Raw genomic sequence first — 12,604 nt, 5'->3', positions numbered from 1 at the left:
TAATGAAGAAATTAGCACAGGTTAATACAATAGAATATGTGCCTCTCCGAGTGTGTGTGTGTGTATGTGCGTGCGTGCACACGTGCGCCTGTATGCACAAGTCAGTGCTCATACATATGTGTGTTTTGGGCGTGCAATGAAGTCACAATGAATTTCTAATGTCAAGCTTCTGAGAGTGTGACATTACAACTAAGACTCTCCATATGGGTGACATTGGAGCTGAGACCTAAATAATAAGGAGCCTGCTGTGCATAGCTCTGAGGAAAGATTGTTCCAGTTTGGAGGAGAAACGAGTAACAAGGCCTGGAACAAAAATGAGTTTGGCACGTTTAAGGAACCAAGGAATTGCAAGGTAGCTGAAGTAGAGACAGCATTGAATTTGGTACAAAATGAAGGTGGAGACATGGGAAGGGACTAGATCAGGTGAGGGTGTAGTTCTATCAAGAGTTCTTTAATCCAGGTACTAAAGGTCTAAAAATTCCAAACATCCACAAAACTCTTAATATTTGGGGTAAAATTGTCTATGTTTATATGTCTGTGCATTTTCACGGTAGTCCGTTATTCCCAAAAAAGTAGAGGAATTAAGATCTGGTCTCTTGCAGTTTTAATTAAGTCTAAAAACTGGTTTAATATGGTGTTAATAAAAATATTGAGTAGACCCATCATAAATTCCTGATTAGCTTCTTTCAAAATGTTTTGATTCCTTAGATCAGTGTTTTCTAAAATCTCACTACTTACGCATTTCAATCCTAAAGCGTTCATCTAGAGAAACCTACCTGCTGTTTGAGTTTTGTTCTTTTCAGGTGGGAAAATGAAAGTTTCATGAAATCATGCAAAGGTTCATAGAGTTAAACCTTTTTGAGATGAAGAATACTGAATTAAGAGTTGTTTTATTCTTCTTGAACTTTACATTAAGTAAACACCGCCTGAAATGGATAAGATGGGTAATTTTGAGCCCTTGATAATAACTGAAAAAATGTAAACAGTTTCCCTCATCATTTTTCACCAGTGTTTGATAACTATTATGTGAAAACAATGGAAGCAGATATATGATAGTGTATTCAATATCCCAAAAAGATGATGAATGATAACATTTACAATTTAAAAGAAAAATGGCCCAATTTCAAGTGTCCTTTCTGGAAGTTCTATGACTGTTTTGGGAAAACTTGCTTAAAATACTCAGGTAGCAGAGACAAGAATGAAAAGAGTGAAATATAGTCTGCATCCTTTTTTGTGTCTGTTCTTAAGGATACTGTTTAACATACCTCATTTTGACAAACCGGACTTATTTATTCAATAAGACTTATGATTACTATATGGGTTTTCAGGTGCTGTGTTCATGACTAGTGAATTCTGAAAAGTTCATTATGTGAATCAAAACATTAAAAACATCATTTTAGATGTAATATGTTTCTCTGTTTGCTTCACCTCATAACTTGGACTGAAATGACCGGACACATGAATAAATATTTATATCAGCTTTTATACAATTTTATATTCTTTAACAAAAAGGAAAGCCTGCTTGAAAATGTTGTATTGCGACCACTCATGGGCATTTGCCTGATGGCCTTCTGTTTGTTTCTAGTATAGAGCATATTTCTAAAATAAGCAGAATCTGCATAGACCTACCGTAGAATATATTGATACATCGGTCAGCTCACAACAGATTGAAAAAGAACAAGTTCAGACAAACGTCTTTAGTCTGCATGGCTCCAGATAATTGGCTTGATTTTCCCACTGCAGAGGCTAGTTTAGTTTGGTAAAGTTCCAATCATTATGGCTGTGACAAGGAAAAGTGTCTTCCTCTGTGTTGAATTTTGGAAGGTTATCCTAAGTGCTGTCTCCAGTTTGTAGAATCAAGAATAATTTTGGCATGTTTAGGGAGGTGGAGGAGGACTGTATTAGTCCATTTTGTGTTGCTATAAAGGAATACCTGAGGCTGGGTAATTTCTAAAGAAAAGAGGTTTGTTTGGCTTATGGTTCTACAGGCTGTACAAGCATAGCACCAGCATCATCTCGGCTTCTGGTGAGGTTTCAGGAAGCTTTTACTCATGGCAGAAGCTTTTACTCATTTCACATGGTGATTGAGGGGAAAAAGAGAGGTGCTAGACTCTTTTTAAATAACCAGCTTTCACGTGAACTAATAGAGCAAGCAAGAATTCACTCATTACGTAGGGAAGGAAAACAAGCCATTCATGAGGGATCCACCCCCATGACCCAAACATCTCTCACTAGGCTCCACTTGCAACACTGAGGATCACATTTCAGCATGAGATTTGGTATGGACAAACATCCAAACCTTATCAAACACCTAGAAAGAAGAGAGATGGTGAAGTGGCAGTGACAAGGTAGAGACAGATTGAAAAAAAAAAAAAACCTAAATGTCAGAGAGTGGAGTTAGAACTTCATCTGCATGCAGTGAACAACCCCTGTAGATTTTTAATCATAGAAATAACTTAATGAAATTGACTTTTCAGAATGATTTATCCAACCAGAGTCAGCAAGATAGGTCTGTAAAAGGATGGGCTTTTCCTTTGGCAGTGCAAATATGACCTCCAGAAATTCCTTCCAGCAAGAAGTGGAGTCAGTTTTCTCTCTCCTTGACTCTGGGTTGGCAGCGTGAGTTTCTAAGACCAGTAGGACACAGCAGAAGTGCTACTATTTGAGAAGCCTGGAAGTTTTCTCTGATAGAACCCAGCTGCCACGTACGTACTATCCTTCACCATGAGCGAGGTCCCCGTGGAAGAAAGGCTGAGGAGTACACTGACACACAGGGTAGAATTGAGGTGCCCCACACCACAGCAATGCAAGGCTCAAGATGTGCGACAAAAGCACTCTTTGGCCCCTCATCTGCGCCCTCTTGCCAGGTGAACACAGCTGCACAAGTGGCCCCAGCGTACTAGAGGATGTATCCCCCAGTCTACGCACAGAATCTTGAGAAATGACACATCTTTGCTGTTTTGAGCCATTATATTTAGAGGGAGTTTATTATATAGCAATAAAAAAACAAAATAGCATCTGGCCAAGTGTTTTTCTCACCATCAAACTCAGGGGAGATTCAGTGAGCTGCAGGCATGGAAGCCAATTAGAATGATATTTTGGGAAAGTTAGCCTGAGATAATGAGAACGTGGCCTGGGTGAAAAGATTGGGACTTACTTATATGCTCAATTTCCTCCTCTCATCAGGAGGGAAGTGGGTAGTATAACATTGGGCTAAAATGTTGAGTTTAGAAGTCACACAAAACTGGGCTTCTAGCTGGGTTCCATCACTTAAATATTTCCTTCCCTAAGACAAGGCTTTCTTACCAAAAATAGAGCACTAATAATAGTCCCCACATAGGGAAGCATTATGAGGATTAAATGAGAATATGAAATTACTTAGCACTGAGATTCACATATGCAAGGTACACAATGAGGTACCAAGACAGTATTTAGAAATACTGCCAGTTGTTCCCCATTCCCCGTATTTCTTCTTTACCTGATTGCATTTTATCTTCTGTATCTCCAGAGCAGGGGTCAGAGGAGAAATGTGGAGAAAATAGAAAGCAATTCTTGACTTGAGCTTTAAAAGCTTAGGGAATTCGCGTTTCAAAAGGCTCTGCCCTGAGGCCAGGCTCTGGAAGCTGAGATAAAGGGTCAGAAGGAGTCGCCTCACTTTCTCCCACCCCTTGGCTAAGACAGGAGAAAGAAAAGAGCTTAGATGTCAGATTCTGGAGAAGAGTCCCTAAGAAGGGGTCCTATCCTCTGTCCTCAGCATCCCCCCATTCCAGGGGAGGCAAATCCTAAGACTGGAAGAGCTATGGAAACCTCAGATGAATCTGAGACAATTCAAAGCAGAAGAGGTTAGGCTCCCCTTCATCATTTTAAGGAAAAACAGTAGGATCTCAAGGCCCCTCTGGGCCTGGAACTTTGTTCTATTAGTAAAAATGGGAAATATTTTGAATGGGCAATGCAAGATAACCAGGTATCCTGTCTTGCAAATCTTTCTGGATTATCTCTGGCTTTCATTGTCTTTGAGCCATTTTATAGCTCTAAGAGTTGTAGGATACTGGTAGTAAGGCAAATAATTCTTATCCATAGAAATAGAAATGGCAATTGTATCCAGTCAGATGAGTTGCCTATTGCCCCATGAATACTGATCAATTTGATATATATTTGTACATTTACTTCAGCATTCTTGCTTGCCTAGAAGTGTTTCTGTCTTTTTGAATTCTCCATACAACCAGCTATAACATGTCTTCATTTTACATTTCTATGGAAGTCATGATTATTCATCTGTATTAATTTGCCAGGGCTGCCAAAATAAAGTCACAGACTGGATGATTTAAGCAACAAAAATTCACTTTCCTATGATTCTGAAAACTGGAACTCCTAGAACAAGGTGTTGACAGGGTTGGTTTCTTGTGAGGCCTCTCTGTTTGGCTTGTAGATAGCTATCTTCTCCTCTTTGACTTCACGTGGTCTTCCCTTTGTGCGTAACTGTATCCTAATCTGTTCTTCTTATAAAGACACCAGTCACGTGGAATAGGGCTCATTATGAGTATATGAGCTCATTGTACCTTGATCATCTCTTTGAGAGCCCTGTCTCCAAATATAGACATATTCTAAGGTACTGAGGGTTAGGATTTCAACGTATGAACTTTGAGGGGACATAATTCAGTTACAACAACCTCTTCATAAAAAAATTATTCTTTAACACTTCTCAAGTGATGACTTGTGACTTCTCAAAACAGACCCATAGAGCTATATTTAAAATATCCTAACTGGGCTGATATTTGGACAGTACATGATGGACTCCCTTTCCACCACATGTACCAGTGCATATATTCTCTATCATTGGTGAGTACTTTAGAGTGAAAGCCTTCTTTTATTATTAGCATGCTTTTATAACTCTGTTTTCAAATCCAAACAAATCACTACTGTGCTCCCAGGGAAGGGTTTTGAAACTCTCTTCACACTTCCTCATCCCTGAACTATTATGTACACATGCATTTTCAAGGGTGTGCAAAATTAAGAAAATTGTGCTGAATAAAATTAAAGATAAGGCAAGCTGAGGATTTCAAAGAGTGTTATGGAAGTAATAAAGGGTGAAAGTTCCAGAAACCCAATATCAAGCCTTATCCAGGCCAAGTCACACATGACTTCTACTATCTAGTTTTCCCAGCACTGCGCTGTGGATGAAATGATGTTGAAAGCAATGTCAAGGGCCACCTGAAAATATAAGAAAAGTGAAGATGCAAGCCACCAATCAATTCTTCTAAATTCCTTTGGTAAACTCTTCTGGTATTCCAGAATGAGTCTGGCTTTAGAGTCTGAGAAGTTTCTGGCAGTGTGGAAAACTGACATGGGAAATCTGTTGTAAAATTATGCCCCAGTCCATGTAAGCATGCAAAAACAGAGGGCTGTCATTTGTTGAGTTTTCTTCATGTTTACTGCCTGCTCCACACCCACACTCAGAATGAGCTCTAAGAAGACAGAGACCTGGTCTGTCTTGCTCGTGGCTGCATCCCTAGAACAAAGGAAAAGGATGGAACATGGTAGGTGTTCCACCCATATTGCTGAATTGAATTAATGAAAATCACTTAACCTCTTTGGCTCTCACTTTCCTTGTAATTAAAACAAAGAAGGAAATAAAATTCACTGCACAGTGTTCTTGTGACAAATAAATATGAGAGAATGCATGAAGTTTCTAGACGTAGCAGGAATTTAGCAGGACTTTTCTGCCAGAATGCCCTCGGTCCCACTTTAAACTGACTTCAGGCTTTGGCCATGTAGGGGCCAAGAAAAATCTTCCCCTTTGCCATCTGCAGGTTCACTGAAACTCAAATGACAAAAGGCAGATTAATAGGAGAAAAGGTGGCTGGGTGTGATGGCTCACACTTGTAATCCTAGCACTTTGGGAGGCAGAGGCGGGTGGATTACTTGAGGTCAGGAGTTCGAGAACAGCCTGGCCAACATGGTGAAACCTCGTCTCTACTAAAAATACAAAAATTAACCTGGCACGGTGGTGCGTCCTGTAATCCCAGCTACTCAGGAGTCTCAGGCAGGAGAATCACTTGAATCCGGGAGGTAGAGGTTGCAATGAGCTGAGATCACAACATTGTACTCCAGCCTGGGCAAAGAAGCGAGACCCCATGAAGAAAAAAAGGAGAAAAGGCATACAAATGTATTAACGTGCGCACAGGGAAAATCACAGAGTGACTGCCCCACCATGAAATGGTATACAGATGATTATATACCCTTCTTCTTAGGGAAAAATGAGATGGGAAAATGTAGATGATTTTAGGCAAGTAGTAAATGATTTTTAGGCAAATTCAATGGACTTGAAGAAATACAATGGCCTGGGACACAGTATGTCAGGCCAGCAGAGCAGGCAGTGGTTTCTGACAAAAGTCTGTCCAGGTGTGTTGATAGACTTCAGTCTCTCTTCCTGCAATATGAGTTCAGTTAATGAAAACTCAGAGAAGGGACAAGAGGTAATTGATTTTTTTCTTTGGCAGGTCCAGACTTTAGGCAGATAAGAGAATTTCCAAGGACAACTTCATCCCGTGCTTTGGGTGGGGGAGGGAAAGGGATAATCAGTCGGAGAAACCTTAAGCCTTCTTCAGTTCAAGGTGTTATCAAAGCACCGCATTTGGGGTATTGGTTTCTGAGCCACAAAAGCCAGCAGTCTGCCAAACATGCCCATAAACTTGGTTCCCAGTTTGGGCTTGTACTTTTAGCCTCACTACAGCTACGTGCATGTACAATCAGTCTATATTCCTCTTGCTAATGAAGAGCCAGACAACATCATGTGAAATTGTTCTTCTTTCAAAGGCACAGCTTTTAGTGTTTCTCATGGTATTTATCTTTAATCTCTATTCAATAAATATTTTTGAAGGAATGAATCACTGGCTTTCACTCACAAAGCCTTTACACTCCTCCCTCTGCCACATTTCTAAGACTTCCTTTTTATGGATTATTTTTTCCAGATATTAATTCCATTTTGAACCTGGCTGAGGGATGATTCTAGATTTTGAAAAAAAGCTTAGTGGCCAAATGGAACTTTTAGATGTGTAGTAATTTACCAAAAGCCTAACAGCTCCAGGAAAATTCTCTTAAGACAGACCTGAGAGCGAACTCTGAAAAGTGATAGTATTAGATCTAATAGCTGCTGGCTGGTTCACTTTAGTGCCAGAGTCTGGAGGGAGAGCTGGGGACTTATTTCTTACTCGCCTGAAGAATTCAGAAAGCTTTCACCTGATCATTCTGGCTGCAGAATTCTGCAGGAGGGTACAACAATGAAGAGAAAATGGAAAGCCACCTAGAGCAATAAATAACCATTTGGGGGTACAAACTTCTTTCTCTTTTAGGTGTCTCACTGGTAGAAGGACTCAGAGGCAGCAGCCTCAATGTTGCGTATTCATAAGAAACTGGACTATGGTCATTTTGTGACTGATTGCTGTTCCTCTGCCTCTGCTATCCCATACACAAATGTAGGGAATCAGAACATATGCACTCAAACTGGACAGGGAGGGAGGGAGAGAGAGAGAGAGAGAGACAGAGAGAGACACAGAGAGACAGACAGAGACACTGACTCCGAAAATCTCCACCCTTCCAACCCAAAGCACCTTCACAAAATTCAAGGTCCTTTTTGTTTTAATTAACTATTTCTTCTGCTTTAGAATGGCCCTCAGGAGGAACTTAAAAACCTCAAACTTCAGAATGTGCAGATTCCCCTCAAGCCCTTTATGTCATTTTTCATTTGGCATCCTACCTGATCACACTCCCTAAAATATGTAGCAGGAATTTTTTAAAGTAAGAGAATCCTTAAAAGGCAACCCGTGCACACACAGATACAGCTTTTGTCTCTTTAAAAGCATTAGGAATTGAACCAATTGCCAAAGAGACTACTAGGCCTGAACTGTTCCCTGGGAACAAGCTGAGAATATCTGGGAATGGCATTAACCCTTTTGGACAAGACTCCAACACTGGGCTTTGTGCTGCTGTGTTAGCTTAATCAGATGTTGGTGTTTGTAGATAGTATTGAGGTTGGAAAAGGTCACAAGGATATTTAAGGTTTTTGTTTGTGCTACTCTCAGAGGCATTTGAGATGCAGCTCATCATTTTTCTTCTAAAATTATTTCTCTACTTTAGGACAAAGTCTCTTTCCTAAAGGAGCTGAGGAAGGGCTTTTGCTTTTGGATTGGAGGTTGGTGTTAGATAACAAAGTGGGGAAGCAGGGAGGATATTTTGAAATCATGTGAGCTACGTAAAATCAAGTTGTCAAGTCAGCAGGGGGAATGCACATAGAATTCTGTCAAAATAACTCTCGCAGAATTCTAGGAAGAGGCCATACCAGAGAGTCTCACCTACCACCATCTCTTGAACAGTTCAAGTTAGCTTTGGAACAAATAACTGACTTGTCTCCTGAGCACCAGAGGAAGTAGTAGGCTTGTATTTGGGGAACTTGTTGTATCAATGCTTGGGTACGTGTGTGCATGCGGTATTTGTTTTAATCAGGTATGATTTAGTAAGACACGTAAGTGACGTCATGAAGAGAGAGGTTAACTCCCAGTTCCCTAGAAACAGGAAGCAGGCCACCACCACACAGAACCACACAGAGCCACAGCTAGGGAAGCACCAGGGTGTTCAGGAGGCAGAAGAAAAGGCACAGCCTTCTGGGCAAGAGATTTCATTGAGGCTTCTATAGGAAGGAATAGACGAGACTGGGTAAGCAGACTTAGGATTGGCTAGTTTGAATGATTCAGCAAGCTGTAGGACATAGGGGCTGTCCCTAATTGTCTGGTACCTGGTCTTGGGATGATGAAGCCAGGTGGACAGTGGCTTAATCACCCTCTCACTTTAGGCTTCATCACCTAGAGTGAGACCCCAATTAAGGAGGTGGTTGGAGATATGGGCTCTGGACTGGATGGTTGGTATAGGAAAGACATACTTTCAGGAAAATTAGTTTAGTATCTTTAGGAATTAGCTAATCCTGGGAAGGGTAGTCCCTCCAGAGTCAGCAAGGTCACAAGATGTCAAAGAATTCAGAAATAACAACATAAAGGCTATGAAATATATATACATATATACATACATGTATATGTGTATGAATATATACATATACGTGTGTGTGTGGAGGTGGGGGTGTGTGTCTTCCTTTTCTGATTCCCTGTCCATCAAACAACCTTGAGAGTTTCTTGTCAGTGCATTTGTGTCTCGGTCTACCCAGAGTCCAGACTCTAATTCCACTGCATGCTGTATTTGTGGGGCCATCAAGATTCTCCGTTCTTCCCTGTCCAAGGGGTGGGCATTTGATCCAAGCTATGGTAAACTTTCTCTGCCAGAAAGCTGAAACTTGCATGGAATAATAAAAGAAAGGAATATTATTGGAGTGATTCATCATGACAAGGGTACCCTACACATCAACCCATTAGTTTGCAACCTGATTTCTGTAGCTGCTTTGGGTTTTGTTTTTTTTCCAAAATCCAGCTCTTCAGTATTTCCTTCAACTGAGCTTTCCCATATCCTTTAATTAATTTTATCCTTAATATAAAGTAGTTAGAGTTGATTTTTGTTCTTCACAGCCAAAGAAACTGCAATGAAGCAGTCTGTCCATAGGTAGAAAAAGTGCTGGTTATTTGGACTTTTTAATACTTACCTTCTATTTACAGTGATTCAACAAGTTTTCTTTTGGTTATCATTTTTGTGCCCTCTATCATAGGAGGAGAGTTAAATGATCATGTAAATACAGATATTTCAGCTTCCCATGGCAGTTATATTTTCCACTGCACACTAATAATTTGGCATTCTGCTTTCTACTTCAGTCTTCTGCAATGCAGTTAGCATGATTACTCACGGTCACTTTCAGAGCTATCAGAGGTTGTCTCTGAAACCTCAAAGTGGGAGGCCAAGCCTGGTCACCCACTTTTAGATTCCATCATTCACTGAAGATCAAATCCATATACTACCTCTCATCATCCTCCACTAATTTTTAGAAGTCTCAATGGCACTTCAGGGACTGAGGTGGAAAGGTTAACACAAAATTACTTTCTGAAGCTTGCGACCACAGCAACAGGAAGAGGGCTGCATCAGTAGCTGCTCCGGCAGCTGCCGAGAAAATCTACTTCCACTTCATGACATTGGAGCAGTTCGGCCTTTCTTAACCAGATCCATCTGGCCTGCCAGTCTGTGTGGATTAATTCTCATTGGTCTTTGGCTAGGTGTGTTCACACTCTGTACATTCACACAAAGACCATGTCCTCTGGTCAGACAATGGCTGACTTGGGTCTTGAAGCAGAAGGGTTTTGACAGCTTGAATATATCCCAAAATAATGTCAAGGCAACTAAGGATTTGGGAAGACACATTTAGTTGTGCTGAACCCTTCTCTTGTATTACTTCTTGAAATAGGGAACATTTTCTCCTACAGAGGGTCATCCAGGAGCAGGTGGGAAGGGAGACAAACACCTTGCCTCTTGAAGAAATAACAGATAATTTTAAATTTAAGCTGAGAGATTATCTTTTTTGAAACACAGGTTGTTGAAAGATGAGTGCAGATATGTTGGAAACATCATCAGAAGGATTTTGGTCTTAGAAAAGGAGAGAATTATTTGACTTTTTCCCCCTTTAACCCCCAATGTAGCGTATATCATTTCCAAAAGAAATGTTTATTGAAAATATACCATAGAAATGAGAGCATGAATCCTGATATTCCATGTTTTCCTTATTTGGGGAAAGGTAAGCAAGAAATCTCCAGTGATGACAACACAATAGTATCATTAGCTGGTGCCAACTCTGTGGTGCTGGCTTATTGCCTGGAAAACAGACTTCAGAGTACTTTTTATACCAATCAGGAAGGTTTCATTAAAGGATAATTAGTATCAGACAACACTGGGAAAGACTTTCATCTGATTCATCAAGTTCATAAACAAGATAGTCCCAGCATGCCATAGCTCCATGAAATGAAAATACATCTGTTATCCTGAATTATGGTCAACAGCTATCCAACATCAACCTCTGTGGGCTGGAGGGCCCAGAATGCTTGTGGTGTTGTTTGCCAAGGTCCATTTGATTAACCTTTTGTTCCCCTTTCTTTCACACAGGAGAGGCAAAGGTGTCTGCTGGCTAAATAATAGCAGCCAAAACTTTTGAATCTACAAGTTATCGAGGAATTCAAATGTTCCAGAGACTCTGCTGATCAGCTTAAATACATTACTCCATCTGAGATTCCACCACCAGCAATGCCATCCTGTGCTTTAGGTAGGGAAATTGAGATCATACAGTCTTCCTGCTGAAAATATAGTAATAGCCTCCCAGTGTGCTTACAATAAAACCTCAACCCTGGTGGCTGGCAAGGTCCTGCATGATCTTGCCCCTGCCTATCGTTCTGACTTTATCTCATGGTATGCTCTTACTCAGACACTTCCCTCATCATATTTCTTCAACTCTCCAGGTATATTCCTGTTTCATGGCCTTTTCACTGGCTGTTCCCTTTGCCCACAATGCTCTTTGGTCAGCTCTCCATAAGTGGCTTCTTGTCCAGGTCTTGCCTCTAATGTCATTTACATGGAGAGTCCTTTCCCTACCACCATTCGAAATGACTTATCCTCATCTATTCCTTAAATTTGTCTTTATTTAATAGCATCCATCACCAAATGAAATTTTTTGTGAATTTATTTTTATATAATATCTGCCCCATTAGAATGCAAGCTTTGGGTCAAGTACCTCAGTATTGTTCATTACTCTTTATTCACTTACTGCAGTATTTAGGGTTGATGCATAATAATTACCTGTTGAACAAATTCACATGTGAATGAATGAGTGAGCTTTGGGGAGTATAGTTGACTCACTGAAGGTCATATGGCTATTAAGTGACAGAGATAGAACTCAAATCCAGGTCATCAAAATTCCAGAACTCAAATTCTTAATCACCATCCTTCATTCTTTGTCTGTGGAGCTTTACATATATCAACTCTTTTTTTTTTTTGAGATGAAGTCTCACTCCGTCGCCCAGGCTGGAGTGCAGTGGCACAATCTTGGCTCACTGCAAGCTCCGCCTCCCGGGTTCACGCCATTCTCCTGCCTCAGCCTCTCCGAGTAGCTGGGACTACAGGCACCCGCCACCACGCCCGGCTAATTTTTTGTATTTTTTTAAGTAGAGACGGGGTTTCACCGTGGTCTCGATCTCCTGACCTCGTGATCCACCCACCTCGGCCTCCCAAAGTGCTGGGATTACAAGCGTGAGCCACCGCGCCCGGCTAAATATACCAACTCTTACTCATCGTCACATTTGTGCTGAGAGAAATGGGGCTCCAATGAATAGGGGCATGAAGATCACAACTAACCATGTGAAAACACTCAGGGCTGACATTCAACTGGTGTGCTACTGAATGGCCATATTGGTGTTGAAATATTAAAATGGTACTGTAGTGACCAGTGAGGAGACATTATTATGAATTCCTCAAGGGTGCAGACGCTTTCTGGTTTCTCTCCTTGAGACTCCCCCAAGACCTAGAATGTCCACCACGATCTCTACTTGATCCAGTAACTAAAAGGTTTACACCTAGCACACCAGCAGGCTTCCAGGAGCACTTCCATTTATCCCGATGGATCATACTCACT

The sequence above is a fragment of the Symphalangus syndactylus genome, chromosome 21, assembly GCF_028878055.3.
Source record: "Symphalangus syndactylus isolate Jambi chromosome 21, NHGRI_mSymSyn1-v2.1_pri, whole genome shotgun sequence".
Taxonomy (NCBI): Eukaryota; Metazoa; Chordata; class Mammalia; order Primates; family Hylobatidae; genus Symphalangus; species Symphalangus syndactylus.
This window is presented reverse-complemented; position numbering follows the sequence as displayed.